The sequence below is a fragment of the Gobio gobio genome (assembly GCF_949357685.1).
Source record: "Gobio gobio genome assembly, chromosome: 19".
NCBI classification, from domain to species: domain Eukaryota; kingdom Metazoa; phylum Chordata; class Actinopteri; order Cypriniformes; family Gobionidae; genus Gobio; species Gobio gobio.
In genome coordinates, this window is record NC_137112.1 from 14,205,097 (window position 1) to 14,221,866 (window position 16,770).

General features: G+C 37.7%; 1 protein-coding gene across 1 annotated transcript in view; it reads left to right on the plus strand.

Annotated features, from left to right (window-relative positions):
- The window catches only part of serinc3 (serine incorporator 3), a 44,102-nt gene continuing 27,332 nt past the window's right edge, over positions 1-16,770 (plus strand). The window contains exons 1-2 of the mRNA XM_079844873.1: positions 1-238; positions 16,450-16,530. The gene's annotated coding sequence lies outside the window, so the exon portion shown is untranslated. The remainder of the gene's footprint in view (positions 239-16,449; positions 16,531-16,770) is intronic.

Genomic DNA, 16,770 nt, shown 5'->3' on the forward strand with positions numbered 1-16,770 from the left:
GTTTGGGCACGCGATGGATTTCCCACCTGTCACTCCAGAACTCAAAACACAGACGCAACTGATGTCTACATGAATTTCTGCCAGTATATGTTAAATTCTGTTTTTATTGGTTTAGTAGGCTAATTATTCTGAAATGACTCGCACATTACTTTAACAGGAGATCACTGGTGTTGCGTCTCGCGAAGACTCTTGGTTTTGCTGTTAAACTATGGGTGCTGTGCTGAGGACCCTGACTTGGGTAAGTTGGTTTGCTTTTTATGAATAGACCCATATTTGTTTCGGTTGGTAAAATAATGAATGTTCATGAATCAAATGAATCTCATTCATGTGTAATGAAAGCAGGACAGGTTAAGAAAATCCTCGTGTATATCCTCATATAGCTCGTGCTTAACGGGATTAATCGCATTGTTTCCTCTGACAGTCAGCAGCGCGCGACACTGGGTCAGTTCGCTTACGTCACGACAGTTACGTGTACAGGTTTATATACACCATATTTATATATGTCGGTAAATTATCCCTTGCCACCAAATCTAATGATAGGAGTATTCGTGCTCTGTTCCGGAATGAGGTTGTCTCTTCTTTTATTGGAACAGACATGAAGGTGAGCTAGAGTGTGGAATTTGCCCCCAAAATTATTTTTGTACAAAAAGATCAAAGAAGTATTTTATAAAATGATACATCGGTGCTATCCCACAAAATGTTTTTATTTCTGATGACTATTTCTGAGGTAAATTGGTCTTTGTGGTCTCCAAACTGAATTTATTTTGGTATTGTTGTAAATATACTAAGAATCTGTGGTTTATTTTTTGTGGCTTAATTCCTGAAATTTCATTAAAATATGAAAATGTTATTTTGGGTTATACCCATTTTGAAAGAGAACAGTCAGATGCTTTTTATTTATTCAATCTTATTTTTATTTCTCGCCAAATATTGTGTACACAAATGTAAATATTGTAAGGGTAAGCCTCTCTTTAAGCTTTTGTTCTGGAAGAGTTAAAACTGTACATGTGTTTGATTTCTGACTCTTCCAATAAGAAAGCTGTAAAAACTATGAATCTTTTTAAAAGGTATATTATGTTCTTGCTCCCTGGCATGTAGAATATTATCGTCATTCTGTGTTTCAACTACATGTTATAATAATAATAATAATAATAATATACACAAGCTAACAAAAATATGTTCAAAGAAATATTTCTAACATTCCCATTGTTATTAAAACGTTATTACTCCGAACACTCAAAAGATCTAGTTTATTAAATATATCAAAAATATTTTTTTTCTTGGTTTGATTTTTCTAGATGTGAAGGAACATTATGCTATAATATTGATATAAGATTTTTTTTTTGCAATCGTTACACTAGGCTTGTGTTCAGCTTTAGTGCTAATTTGGTTGGCAACATAAATATTTTCTGTTAGTTAAAAATACTAAGTAGACTATATTGCAAAAGGTTTTGGGACGCCTGCCTTTACATGCACATGAAACCCATTCCATGAAGCTCTCTACACACTGTTCTTGAGCTAATCTGAAGGCCAAACGAAGTTTGGAGGTCTATAGCTGTTGACTCTGCAGAAAGGCAATTCAAAGTGCTTTACACAGAAATAAAACAGGGTTAAATTGAAACATATTAATTAAAGTGCAAGCAGTTCGGACAAAGCACAGAGCTCATTCAGTAAATGCATAGCTAAACAGATGTGTTTTGAGTCTGGATTTGAAAGTGGCTACAGTTGGAGCACATCTGATCTGTTCAGGAAGCTGGTTCCAGCTACGGCTGGCATAATAGCTAAAAGCAGATTCTCCTTGCTTTGAGTGAACCTTTGGTATTTCTAACTGACTTGATCCTGATGATCTGAGTGATCTGTTGGGTTTGTATTTAGTCTGCATATCTGCAATGTATTGAGGTCCTCGGTCATTGGGTGATTTATATACAAGAAATAGTACTTTAAAATCGATCCTAAATGTAACCGGAAGCCAGTGTAAAGACCTGAGGACTGGTGTGATGTGGTCACATTTTCTGGTTCTGGTCAGGATCCTGGCAGCAGCGTTCTGTATGAGCTGAAGCTGTCTAATGGTCTTTTTGGGAAGGCGGGTGAGAAGACCATTACAATAGTCCACCCTGCAGGTGATAAAAGCATGAACGAGTTTCTCTAAGTCTTGCCTGGAAACAAAGCATCTAATTCTTGCAATATTTTACAGATGATAGTAGGCTGATTTAGTTATTGCTTTGACTGAAACTCAGGTCTGACTCCAAAATCACACCAAGATTCCTGACTTTTTTCAAGATTCCTGACTGATTTTTTGTTATTAGACCTTTAGCCTCAAGATATGCGTTCACCTTGAGAATTTCACCTTTGTTTCCAAATGTAGTGATTTCAGTTTTGTCTTTGTTTAACTGAAGAAAGTTTTGGCACATCCAACTGTTAACTTCATCAATGCATTTACATAGAGAGTCAATGGGGCTGTAGTCATTAGGTGATAGGGCTAAGTAGATCTGGGTGTCGTCAGCACAGCTGTGGTAAGCCATTTTATTATTTTTCATTATTCGGCTCTGTGGCAGTATATACAGGTTGAATAGGAGTGGTGCAAGAATTGACCCTTGTGGGACTCCGCATGTCATGGATGTCCACTCAGACTTATGGTCACCTATACTCACATAATAACCTCTCCCTTCTAAGTTTGACCTGAACCATTTTGGTTCTAGAAAGTTCCTGAACCAGAAAGTTGGCGACTTCTGTATGTGCTGACCCCGCTCTGTGATTTTACGTGGCCTACCACTTCATTGCTGAGTTGCTGTTGTTCCCAATTGCTTCCACTTTGTTCTAATACCAATAACAGTTGAGCATGGAATATTTAGTAGTGAGTAAATTTCACAAATGCTCTTATTGCACAGGTGGCAACCTATCACGGTACCTTGCTTGAATTCACTGAGCTCCAGAGAGCGACCCATTCTTTCACAAATGTTTGTAGAAGCGTCTGCATGCCAAGTGCTTGATTTATACACCTGTGCCCATGGAAGTGATTGGAACACCTGAATGCAATAATTTAGAGGGGTGTCCCAGTACTTTTGGCAATATAGTGTACGTCACAGAAATAATAATAGTGTCTTGTAAAATGGGATTATGATTTTGTGAATGGTAATGCTTTACAACATGCAAGCAAGTGTTTCCCATCTCATGATGTTTTCATGGGGGGGGGGGGGGGGTTGGCTTTTCAAACACTCTGACAGTATGATCTCTATGGGTTGTGTGATCCAAAATACATTGGAGATAAATTTTGCATTTCAAAAAATAAAGGAAAACTGTTCACTAACATAATCTTATTGAAAACATATTAGATTAATAAATCAGTGTTTGCCAAACACAAGTTACTTTTTTTTTAACTTTTAACGAAAAAGTAATTTCTTTATACATTGTTTGTCAATTGTTTGACAAACTAGGCGATGTGTAGAAATAACATTGGTAACAGAGTTTGATGGTAACAGAATTGACCATTTAAAACGTTTTAGTTAAAAACATTGCTTGTGTAAATGCTAAGAGCACATGGCACTAATGAATGATGCACTAATGAATCATGATTAAATGACTTTTAAACAGCCCACTGTGTGATCAGTGATCAATTCTGTTTTGATGTTTTACAAAATAACTCTTTGTGTAAGAACTTTTTAGATTAATATATTTTCTCAGAGCGAGCACACACACCTTTCAGTGCTTCAGATCTTATCAGTGTGGGGAAGTGACATCATTTCCTGTATAGTTGTGGGAGATAATTCCACCAATTTAAAGGCAAAGTATGGTACAGCAACAGATTTGACACACTAGTTATGATTTACAAGAGTTATTTTTAAACAATTTTGTAGAATTACTGTGACTTTATAGAGCTTTTATAAATGAAATATTAGCAAATGAATTTTGATTACACAATGATAGGGGAAAAAATTTGGCGTGAAAAGTGGACTCTAAGGCATAGAAGTGGACAACACATCTTCACACTCTTCCATTGTAGAAAAGTGAAGCTGCCAATGTCCCAACATGGCGCTTACAGTAAGTCTACGCAGTAGACAGCAGGAAGTAGAGCCGCGATATATTATAAAGCGCTTCTAACAGCATCTGCAGTTACGCAATGACTTTACTAAACAACGATTGGCTCTTTCATTTAGAAGGCGGGGCTTATTCACCATATTGGGCGTTGCACTTTCTTCCATTCATAAGTAATCAGAGTGCACCTTCATCCTGTATAAAAAGTCTTTGACATTGTTCATGAAAAAAAAAATGCATTACATCTGTTTTTGCCATTGACCCATTTAGACAGTCATGTTGTAATGTAGCCATTCAGTTTTGAATCAGTTGCACAATTTCACCACTAGATGTACGTAAAGAGGCACTGAAATCCCCACAGAAAACATCAATAAAACTCTAGTCTTCAAATTCATCAAGTTATGAAGGTTCTGTCACATAATTAATTTTAAACATGCAAATGGTGAAATCAGGGTTGTCACAAGTGCAATATCATATTCTTCATATCATATTCATTAAAGGCGCAATATGTAATTTTTTGCTGCTAGAGGTCGCTTATTTAAAACAAAGGTGTGTCTTGATGACTTGATTTGGTGGAGCTTTTATTCTGCCGCAGACGTGCGCTTCCGCTTCTTCTGCTCATGCGTATGTGGGGTAACTCAGCGCTGTTTTATCAACTTTCAACACACTGAAATGTGTGTAAATGTTATAATGCTACTCTGTGCGTTCACTCGGCGCTACTATGAGACACTTGTTCACACTGCAGTAAGAAATTGAGATTGGGCATGGTAAAACATGGTACTGTGGTAAATAATAATAATTAAAAAAAACAGATTTAAACAATAAGACTATCTGTGTTGAGCTTTATAACAATGATTAGTTTTCTGTCCATGAATGATCCAAACAGTTGCTCACCTGTCTTATAAAACACATCATATATTAAAGCGTCTTTATTGTTTCCATGGCTTTTACAAAATAAAACTGAAAATCGAGGGTAACGCGGGTATGATGTCATTGATAGGCGACGCACAGACTTGAGCCGCGTTTCCACCGAAATTACCCGGAACTATTTGTACCAGGAACTTTTTTCCCAGGAACTTTTTCTCCCCCAGACCTGCTACTATCTGCGTTTCCACCGCGGTCTAAAGTACCGGGAAGATTAGGCAAATTAATCCGATGACGTGAGAATGCGCGCGACTGCTTCTCCCAGTCAGAGACGGACAGTAATCACTTTTGCAACACTTTTTGATACTGTCTGCAACAATAACAAGTGGAGGAGATGCAAGCAGCACTGCTTTTGCTGGTTATGTATACACATTACCAACACTGCTTATTTAAATGTGCACTTTCACCTGGTTTGACCATTTTAATGCAAAATGGGATGATGGGCAATCCAAAATCTGAATGTGTTGTAATAGCTCAATTCAAAAACAAAATATTTTCTATAAAAGGATAATGAGGTTTCAGTCATTCATGACAGATGTGTGAAAAGTTAATTGACTGAAAACAATAGACTGAATTAAGCGGTTGAAAGATTAGGTACTAGACTGCAAGTTTTTTATTTTTTATCACAATAACATCTCTTAGCATTCACAAAAAAAAAAAAAAAAAAAAAATTCACATTACAATATGCTTCATTAAATGCATAATTTTAGAGACTTCTTCCTCAAATTTGAAATGAAGCAGGACCACACTTATGGCTTCACTTAAATTGTGGTTATAAGTTATTATACTACATTCACATAGTTATACATTTAAAAATATAATATTTGGGTTTTGTGCATATTCAGAAAGACTTGCGAGCAGCAACCCTTTTATTTGCTTCCTACACTATATGAATACAATTAGAATGTGGTTATATAGTTAGAATGTGGAAATTAAAGACACAGTGACATTTTACACATTTGACTTTATTTTAGACAGATTAGTTCTTACAAAATTAAAATAAAAGTGTGCAAAGACAAATAAATTACTAGAACAATAAAATGAAAATATAAAATGTGAAAACAACAATATAAAAAAAGTGTATTTTTCAGTAACCTGTCCAAGAGCTGTGCCAACACGTACAATATATAAAGTACAAATGTGGTAGTGCAAATGCTTAATTCAAGCGGCTGGTCATTGTGGCTACTTCTTGAACGACTGGACAAACTGTCCAAGAACAGACAGAAACCCGGTCTGAAAGTCCCTCTGCTGCCGTCTGCTTTCTTCCGCTTCTGACTGGTGGAATGCCAACTCTTGCCTCCTCATCTCTCCTGGGCCTGGCTCTCAAGTAACAGCTGAATATATTGGTCAGGCTGTTCTTGTCATGCTGCAGGACGGCACGGTTAGCATCCTCCATGTCCCTCAGTGTATCAAGAAAGTCACAGTCCCTTTTCCTTTTCCCTAAGTAGAAAAATTGCACAGAAACACATGGAAATTAATACACAAGGCAACCATGAAACAATAGAAACCATCAATTAATTATTTAAAGTGTTTTCACTACAAATAATGAACAATTGTTTGCCCAGCTTGAACAATGCCCAGTGTGCAATTTTTATCATGGGCAATTTAAGTTTACAATTAAAAACAACAAAACTACTCAAAACCATTAAGGATTACACATCAGTTTTTAAATATATACACATTTTTGTCAGCTTTATACCTCGGCGTGTGTGTGTTTCGGCAGGAGACACGGGACGAGGGCTAACGTACTGGTGACCGCGGGGGAAAACACTCTGGTCTCCGTTGCCTGCAATTCATTGGGGCCACTCGTTACGTCTGGAAAAGCACGTTGAAAAAAGTTACTGCAACGAGTTTAAGAGATACCAAGATGAGATATTTACCTTCAACCCACTCGGATTCCTGGATGGTTTCCAACAATGCACTAGCCGAGTCTTTCATTACCGCTGCACCAGAAAAGGACGGTCTGTGTCCCAACAACGCGTCCAGGCGGTCATACCACTTGTTGATACGCCGGTCGGAACCGCTCCGGTTGTTATGATCCTTTAATTTCTTGTAATCTTGTCTTAATTTCTTTAACTTCTCTCTGCACTGTTTTCCAGTGTGACTGGAACCGAGTCGATATCTTCAGGTATACCTTTTCATTACGGGTCGCCGTTTCCAGTTCCCGCTGGATGTCCTCCTCCGCATATGGTCAATAAAGCCTGAACCTCGTCGTCGGTCCATCGGTCGAATTTTTTGTTGAACTCCATTGTTGCAAAGAAAATATTTACTGAACGCAGAACCCACCTCGCAAAAGACTTGTAAAAATGGCGGTGGAAAAAAAAATGCTGCGAGAGCTCAACCAATCAGCATGTTCAGCGCCCAAGTCCCACCCCACGAAAGTTCCCGAACTTTTAAAAAGTACCACCTCGCAAGCAGGGCCGTTTGGAGGGGGAAATATTTACCCGGAACTTCATTTAGACCCTGGTTCCTGCGGTCGAAACACACCGAGTTCCCCCCCAAAGTTCCTAGTTCCGGGGGAAAGTTCCTGCGGTGGAAACGCGGCTTTGGTCTGTGTCCTGGTTAAAATGGCTTATTTCTCTGGATTTTAACATTCGGGATAATGTAAAGTACACAAGTCAACAAAATACTGTTTTAGTGGTTTTTGGATATTTGAATCCAAAAATCTTACATATTGTGCCTTTAAGCTGTTCATTAGCCTTTTAAAAATAAACAGTCAAATAAAGTGTGAAAACTTCATCTTAACAGCATCATTTATATAGGCTACATTATTTAATATGTGTACATTTACTGAATTTCAGTAAAGCCAGGTGACCCAGTAATTAATTCATTCACAATATGCAGACATTCACTCTTAATCCTATGCCTTAGCTATATGCTGAAGATGACTCTTAACTTTTTATTTATTTCATATAGCCGCGGAGGAAATCATTTAACAGAAGCTTCTCTTGTGAAACGCTGTCTTATCTTGCAATCTAGCAAATATAAAATGATACGTAGCGAATCCGACAATGACGAAGGCTTTGCTCATGAATATTAACGTTGCATACACTACTTAATATTCATGAGCTAATCTTTCGCCTATGTAGTGTTCTTGTAATTGGTTGGCTTTTCAGAGTCCGTCTCCCTTTCAGCAAATCAGTGAGGTCTGTTGGGTGGACGTCACGAAGCCTAATTAATATTAATGTTGTTTGGGCACGCGATGGATTTCCCACCTGTCACTCCAGAACTCAAAACACAGACGCAACTGATGTCTACATGAATTTCTGCCAGTATATGTTAAATTCTGTTTTTATTGGTTTAGTAGGCTAATTATTCTGAAATGACTCGCACATTACTTTAACAGGAGATCACTGGTGTTGCGTCTCGCGAAGACTCTTGGTTTTGCTGTTAAACTATGGGTGCTGTGCTGAGGACCCTGACTTGGGTAAGTTGGTTTGCTTTTTATGAATAGACCCATATTTGTTTCGGTTGGTAAAATAATGAATGTTCATGAATCAAATGAATCTCATTCATGTGTAATGAAAGCAGGACAGGTTAAGAAAATCCTCGTGTATATCCTCATATAGCTCGTGCTTAACGGGATTAATCGCATTGTTTCCTCTGACAGTCAGCAGCGCGCGACACTGGGTCAGTTCGCTTACGTCACGACAGTTACGTGTACAGGTTTATATACACCATATTTATATATGTCGGTAAATTATCCCTTGCCACCAAATCTAATGATAGGAGTATTCGTGCTCTGTTCCGGAATGAGGTTGTCTCTTCTTTTATTGGAACAGACATGAAGGTGAGCTAGAGTGTGGAATTTGCCCCCAAAATTATTTTTGTACAAAAAGATCAAAGAAGTATTTTATAAAATGATACATCGGTGCTATCCCACAAAATGTTTTTATTTCTGATGACTATTTCTGAGGTAAATTGGTCTTTGTGGTCTCCAAACTGAATTTATTTTGGTATTGTTGTAAATATACTAAGAATCTGTGGTTTATTTTTTGTGGCTTAATTCCTGAAATTTCATTAAAATATGAAAATGTTATTTTGGGTTATACCCATTTTGAAAGAGAACAGTCAGATGCTTTTTATTTATTCAATCTTATTTTTATTTCTCGCCAAATATTGTGTACACAAATGTAAATATTGTAAGGGTAAGCCTCTCTTTAAGCTTTTGTTCTGGAAGAGTTAAAACTGTACATGTGTTTGATTTCTGACTCTTCCAATAAGAAAGCTGTAAAAACTATGAATCTTTTTAAAAGGTATATTATGTTCTTGCTCCCTGGCATGTAGAATATTATCGTCATTCTGTGTTTCAACTACATGTTATAATAATAATAATAATAATAATATACACAAGCTAACAAAAATATGTTCAAAGAAATATTTCTAACATTCCCATTGTTATTAAAACGTTATTACTCCGAACACTCAAAAGATCTAGTTTATTAAATATATCAAAAATATTTTTTTTCTTGGTTTGATTTTTCTAGATGTGAAGGAACATTATGCTATAATATTGATATAAGATTTTTTTTTTGCAATCGTTACACTAGGCTTGTGTTCAGCTTTAGTGCTAATTTGGTTGGCAACATAAATATTTTCTGTTAGTTAAAAATACTAAGTAGACTATATTGCAAAAGGTTTTGGGACGCCTGCCTTTACATGCACATGAAACCCATTCCATGAAGCTCTCTACACACTGTTCTTGAGCTAATCTGAAGGCCAAACGAAGTTTGGAGGTCTATAGCTGTTGACTCTGCAGAAAGGCAATTCAAAGTGCTTTACACAGAAATAAAACAGGGTTAAATTGAAACATATTAATTAAAGTGCAAGCAGTTCGGACAAAGCACAGAGCTCATTCAGTAAATGCATAGCTAAACAGATGTGTTTTGAGTCTGGATTTGAAAGTGGCTACAGTTGGAGCACATCTGATCTGTTCAGGAAGCTGGTTCCAGCTACGGCTGGCATAATAGCTAAAAGCAGATTCTCCTTGCTTTGAGTGAACCTTTGGTATTTCTAACTGACTTGATCCTGATGATCTGAGTGATCTGTTGGGTTTGTATTTAGTCTGCATATCTGCAATGTATTGAGGTCCTCGGTCATTGGGTGATTTATATACAAGAAATAGTACTTTAAAATCGATCCTAAATGTAACCGGAAGCCAGTGTAAAGACCTGAGGACTGGTGTGATGTGGTCACATTTTCTGGTTCTGGTCAGGATCCTGGCAGCAGCGTTCTGTATGAGCTGAAGCTGTCTAATGGTCTTTTTGGGAAGGCGGGTGAGAAGACCATTACAATAGTCCACCCTGCAGGTGATAAAAGCATGAACGAGTTTCTCTAAGTCTTGCCTGGAAACAAAGCATCTAATTCTTGCAATATTTTACAGATGATAGTAGGCTGATTTAGTTATTGCTTTGACTGAAACTCAGGTCTGACTCCAAAATCACACCAAGATTCCTGACTTTTTTCAAGATTCCTGACTGATTTTTTGTTATTAGACCTTTAGCCTCAAGATATGCGTTCACCTTGAGAATTTCACCTTTGTTTCCAAATGTAGTGATTTCAGTTTTGTCTTTGTTTAACTGAAGAAAGTTTTGGCACATCCAACTGTTAACTTCATCAATGCATTTACATAGAGAGTCAATGGGGCTGTAGTCATTAGGTGATAGGGCTAAGTAGATCTGGGTGTCGTCAGCACAGCTGTGGTAAGCCATTTTATTATTTTTCATTATTCGGCTCTGTGGCAGTATATACAGGTTGAATAGGAGTGGTGCAAGAATTGACCCTTGTGGGACTCCGCATGTCATGGATGTCCACTCAGACTTATGGTCACCTATACTCACATAATAACCTCTCCCTTCTAAGTTTGACCTGAACCATTTTGGTTCTAGAAAGTTCCTGAACCAGAAAGTTGGCGACTTCTGTATGTGCTGACCCCGCTCTGTGATTTTACGTGGCCTACCACTTCATTGCTGAGTTGCTGTTGTTCCCAATTGCTTCCACTTTGTTCTAATACCAATAACAGTTGAGCATGGAATATTTAGTAGTGAGTAAATTTCACAAATGCTCTTATTGCACAGGTGGCAACCTATCACGGTACCTTGCTTGAATTCACTGAGCTCCAGAGAGCGACCCATTCTTTCACAAATGTTTGTAGAAGCGTCTGCATGCCAAGTGCTTGATTTATACACCTGTGCCCATGGAAGTGATTGGAACACCTGAATGCAATAATTTAGAGGGGTGTCCCAGTACTTTTGGCAATATAGTGTACGTCACAGAAATAATAATAGTGTCTTGTAAAATGGGATTATGATTTTGTGAATGGTAATGCTTTACAACATGCAAGCAAGTGTTTCCCATCTCATGATGTTTTCATGGGGGGGGGGGGGGGGGGGTTGGCTTTTCAAACACTCTGACAGTATGATCTCTATGGGTTGTGTGATCCAAAATACATTGGAGATAAATTTTGCATTTCAAAAAATAAAGGAAAACTGTTCACTAACATAATCTTATTGAAAACATATTAGATTAATAAATCAGTGTTTGCCAAACACAAGTTACTTTTTTTTTAACTTTTAACGAAAAAGTAATTTCTTTATACATTGTTTGTCAATTGTTTGACAAACTAGGCGATGTGTAGAAATAACATTGGTAACAGAGTTTGATGGTAACAGAATTGACCATTTAAAACGTTTTAGTTAAAAACATTGCTTGTGTAAATGCTAAGAGCACATGGCACTAATGAATGATGCACTAATGAATCATGATTAAATGACTTTTAAACAGCCCACTGTGTGATCAGTGATCAATTCTGTTTTGATGTTTTACAAAATAACTCTTTGTGTAAGAACTTTTTAGATTAATATATTTTCTCAGAGCGAGCACACACACCTTTCAGTGCTTCAGATCTTATCAGTGTGGGGAAGTGACATCATTTCCTGTATAGTTGTGGGAGATAATTCCACCAATTTAAAGGCAAAGTATGGTACAGCAACAGATTTGACACACTAGTTATGATTTACAAGAGTTATTTTTAAACAATTTTGTAGAATTACTGTGACTTTATAGAGCTTTTATAAATGAAATATTAGCAAATGAATTTTGATTACACAATGATAGGGGAAAAAATTTGGCGTGAAAAGTGGACTCTAAGGCATAGAAGTGGACAACACATCTTCACACTCTTCCATTGTAGAAAAGTGAAGCTGCCAATGTCCCAACATGGCGCTTACAGTAAGTCTACGCAGTAGACAGCAGGAAGTAGAGCCGCGATATATTATAAAGCGCTTCTAACAGCATCTGCAGTTACGCAATGACTTTACTAAACAACGATTGGCTCTTTCATTTAGAAGGCGGGGCTTATTCACCATATTGGGCGTTGCACTTTCTTCCATTCATAAGTAATCAGAGTGCACCTTCATCCTGTATAAAAAGTCTTTGACATTGTTCATGAAAAAAAAATGCATTACATCTGTTTTTGCCATTGACCCATTTAGACAGTCATGTTGTAATGTAGCCATTCAGTTTTGAATCAGTTGCACAATTTCACCACTAGATGTACGTAAAGAGGCACTGAAATCCCCACAGAAAACATCAATAAAACTCTAGTCTTCAAATTCATCAAGTTATGAAGGTTCTGTCACATAATTAATTTTAAACATGCAAATGGTGAAATCAGGGTTGTCACAAGTGCAATATCATATTCTTCATATCATATTCATTAAAGGCGCAATATGTAATTTTTTGCTGCTAGAGGTCGCTTATTTAAAACAAAGGTGTGTCTTGATGACTTGATTTGGTGGAGCTTTTATTCTGCCGCAGACGTGCGCTTCCGCTTCTTCTGCTCATGCGTATGTGGGGTAACTCAGCGCTGTTTTATCAACTTTCAACACACTGAAATGTGTGTAAATGTTATAATGCTACTCTGTGCGTTCACTCGGCGCTACTATGAGACACTTGTTCACACTGCAGTAAGAAATTGAGATTGGGCATGGTAAAACATGGTACTGTGGTAAATAATAATAATTAAAAAAAACAGATTTAAACAATAAGACTATCTGTGTTGAGCTTTATAACAATGATTAGTTTTCTGTCCATGAATGATCCAAACAGTTGCTCACCTGTCTTATAAAACACATCATATATTAAAGCGTCTTTATTGTTTCCATGGCTTTTACAAAATAAAACTGAAAATCGAGGGTAACGCGGGTATGATGTCATTGATAGGCGACGCACAGACTTGAGCCGCGTTTCCACCGAAATTACCCGGAACTATTTGTACCAGGAACTTTTTTCCCAGGAACTTTTTCTCCCCCAGACCTGCTACTATCTGCGTTTCCACCGCGGTCTAAAGTACCGGGAAGATTAGGCAAATTAATCCGATGACGTGAGAATGCGCGCGACTGCTTCTCCCAGTCAGAGACGGACAGTAATCACTTTTGCAACACTTTTTGATACTGTCTGCAACAATAACAAGTGGAGGAGATGCAAGCAGCACTGCTTTTGCTGGTTATGTATACACATTACCAACACTGCTTATTTAAATGTGCACTTTCACCTGGTTTGACCATTTTAATGCAAAATGGGATGATGGGCAATCCAAAATCTGAATGTGTTGTAATAGCTCAATTCAAAAACAAAATATTTTCTATAAAAGGATAATGAGGTTTCAGTCATTCATGACAGATGTGTGAAAAGTTAATTGACTGAAAACAATAGACTGAATTAAGCGGTTGAAAGATTAGGTACTAGACTGCAAGTTTTTTATTTTTTATCACAATAACATCTCTTAGCATTCACAAAAAAAAAAAAAAAAAAAAAATTCACATTACAATATGCTTCATTAAATGCATAATTTTAGAGACTTCTTCCTCAAATTTGAAATGAAGCAGGACCACACTTATGGCTTCACTTAAATTGTGGTTATAAGTTATTATACTACATTCACATAGTTATACATTTAAAAATATAATATTTGGGTTTTGTGCATATTCAGAAAGACTTGCGAGCAGCAACCCTTTTATTTGCTTCCTACACTATATGAATACAATTAGAATGTGGTTATATAGTTAGAATGTGGAAATTAAAGACACAGTGACATTTTACACATTTGACTTTATTTTAGACAGATTAGTTCTTACAAAATTAAAATAAAAGTGTGCAAAGACAAATAAATTACTAGAACAATAAAATGAAAATATAAAATGTGAAAACAACAATATAAAAAAAGTGTATTTTTCAGTAACCTGTCCAAGAGCTGTGCCAACACGTACAATATATAAAGTACAAATGTGGTAGTGCAAATGCTTAATTCAAGCGGCTGGTCATTGTGGCTACTTCTTGAACGACTGGACAAACTGTCCAAGAACAGACAGAAACCCGGTCTGAAAGTCCCTCTGCTGCCGTCTGCTTTCTTCCGCTTCTGACTGGTGGAATGCCAACTCTTGCCTCCTCATCTCTCCTGGGCCTGGCTCTCAAGTAACAGCTGAATATATTGGTCAGGCTGTTCTTGTCATGCTGCAGGACGGCACGGTTAGCATCCTCCATGTCCCTCAGTGTATCAAGAAAGTCACAGTCCCTTTTCCTTTTCCCTAAGTAGAAAAATTGCACAGAAACACATGGAAATTAATACACAAGGCAACCATGAAACAATAGAAACCATCAATTAATTATTTAAAGTGTTTTCACTACAAATAATGAACAATTGTTTGCCCAGCTTGAACAATGCCCAGTGTGCAATTTTTATCATGGGCAATTTAAGTTTACAATTAAAAACAACAAAACTACTCAAAACCATTAAGGATTACACATCAGTTTTTAAATATATACACATTTTTGTCAGCTTTATACCTCGGCGTGTGTGTGTTTCGGCAGGAGACACGGGACGAGGGCTAACGTACTGGTGACCGCGGGGGAAAACACTCTGGTCTCCGTTGCCTGCAATTCATTGGGGCCACTCGTTACGTCTGGAAAAGCACGTTGAAAAAAGTTACTGCAACGAGTTTAAGAGATACCAAGATGAGATATTTACCTTCAACCCACTCGGATTCCTGGATGGTTTCCAACAATGCACTAGCCGAGTCTTTCATTACCGCTGCACCAGAAAAGGACGGTCTGTGTCCCAACAACGCGTCCAGGCGGTCATACCACTTGTTGATACGCCGGTCGGAACCGCTCCGGTTGTTATGATCCTTTAATTTCTTGTAATCTTGTCTTAATTTCTTTAACTTCTCTCTGCACTGTTTTCCAGTGTGACTGGAACCGAGTCGATATCTTCAGGTATACCTTTTCATTACGGGTCGCCGTTTCCAGTTCCCGCTGGATGTCCTCCTCCGCATATGGTCAATAAAGCCTGAACCTCGTCGTCGGTCCATCGGTCGAATTTTTTGTTGAACTCCATTGTTGCAAAGAAAATATTTACTGAACGCAGAACCCACCTCGCAAAAGACTTGTAAAAATGGCGGTGGAAAAAAAAATGCTGCGAGAGCTCAACCAATCAGCATGTTCAGCGCCCAAGTCCCACCCCACGAAAGTTCCCGAACTTTTAAAAAGTACCACCTCGCAAGCAGGGCCGTTTGGAGGGGGAAATATTTACCCGGAACTTCATTTAGACCCTGGTTCCTGCGGTCGAAACACACCGAGTTCCCCCCCAAAGTTCCTAGTTCCGGGGGAAAGTTCCTGCGGTGGAAACGCGGCTTTGGTCTGTGTCCTGGTTAAAATGGCTTATTTCTCTGGATTTTAACATTCGGGATAATGTAAAGTACACAAGTCAACAAAATACTGTTTTAGTGGTTTTTGGATATTTGAATCCAAAAATCTTACATATTGTGCCTTTAAGCTGTTCATTAGCCTTTTAAAAATAAACAGTCAAATAAAGTGTGAAAACTTCATCTTAACAGCATCATTTATATAGGCTACATTATTTAATATGTGTACATTTACTGAATTTCAGTAAAGCCAGGTGACCCAGTAATTAATTCATTCACAATATGCAGACATTCACTCTTAATCCTATGCCTTAGCTATATGCTGAAGATGACTCTTAACTTTTTATTTATTTCATATAGCCGCGGAGGAAATCATTTAACAGAAGCTTCTCTTGTGAAACGCTGTCTTATCTTGCAATCTAGCAAATATAAAATGATACGTAGCGAATCCGACAATGACGAAGGCTTTGCTCATGAATATTAACGTTGCATACACTACTTAATATTCATGAGCTAATCTTTCGCCTATGTAGTGTTCTTGTAATTGGTTGGCTTTTCAGAGTCCGTCTCCCTTTCAGCAAATCAGTGAGGTCTGTTGGGTGGACGTCACGAAGCCTAATTAATATTAATGTTGTTTGGGCACGCGATGGATTTCCCACCTGTCACTCCAGAACTCAAAACACAGACGCAACTGATGTCTACATGAATTTCTGCCAGTATATGTTAAATTCTGTTTTTATTGGTTTAGTAGGCTAATTATTCTGAAATGACTCGCACATTACTTTAACAGGAGATCACTGGTGTTGCGTCTCGCGAAGACTCTTGGTTTTGCTGTTAAACTATGGGTGCTGTGCTGAGGACCCTGACTTGGGTAAGTTGGTTTGCTTTTTATGAATAGACCCATATTTGTTTCGGTTGGTAAAATAATGAATGTTCATGAATCAAATGAATCTCATTCATGTGTAATGAAAGCAGGACAGGTTAAGAAAATCCTCGTGTATATCCTCATATAGCTCGTGCTTAACGGGATTAATCGCATTGTTTCCTCTGACAGTCAGCAGCGCGCGACACTGGGTCAGTTCGCTTACGTCACGACAGTTACGTGTACAGG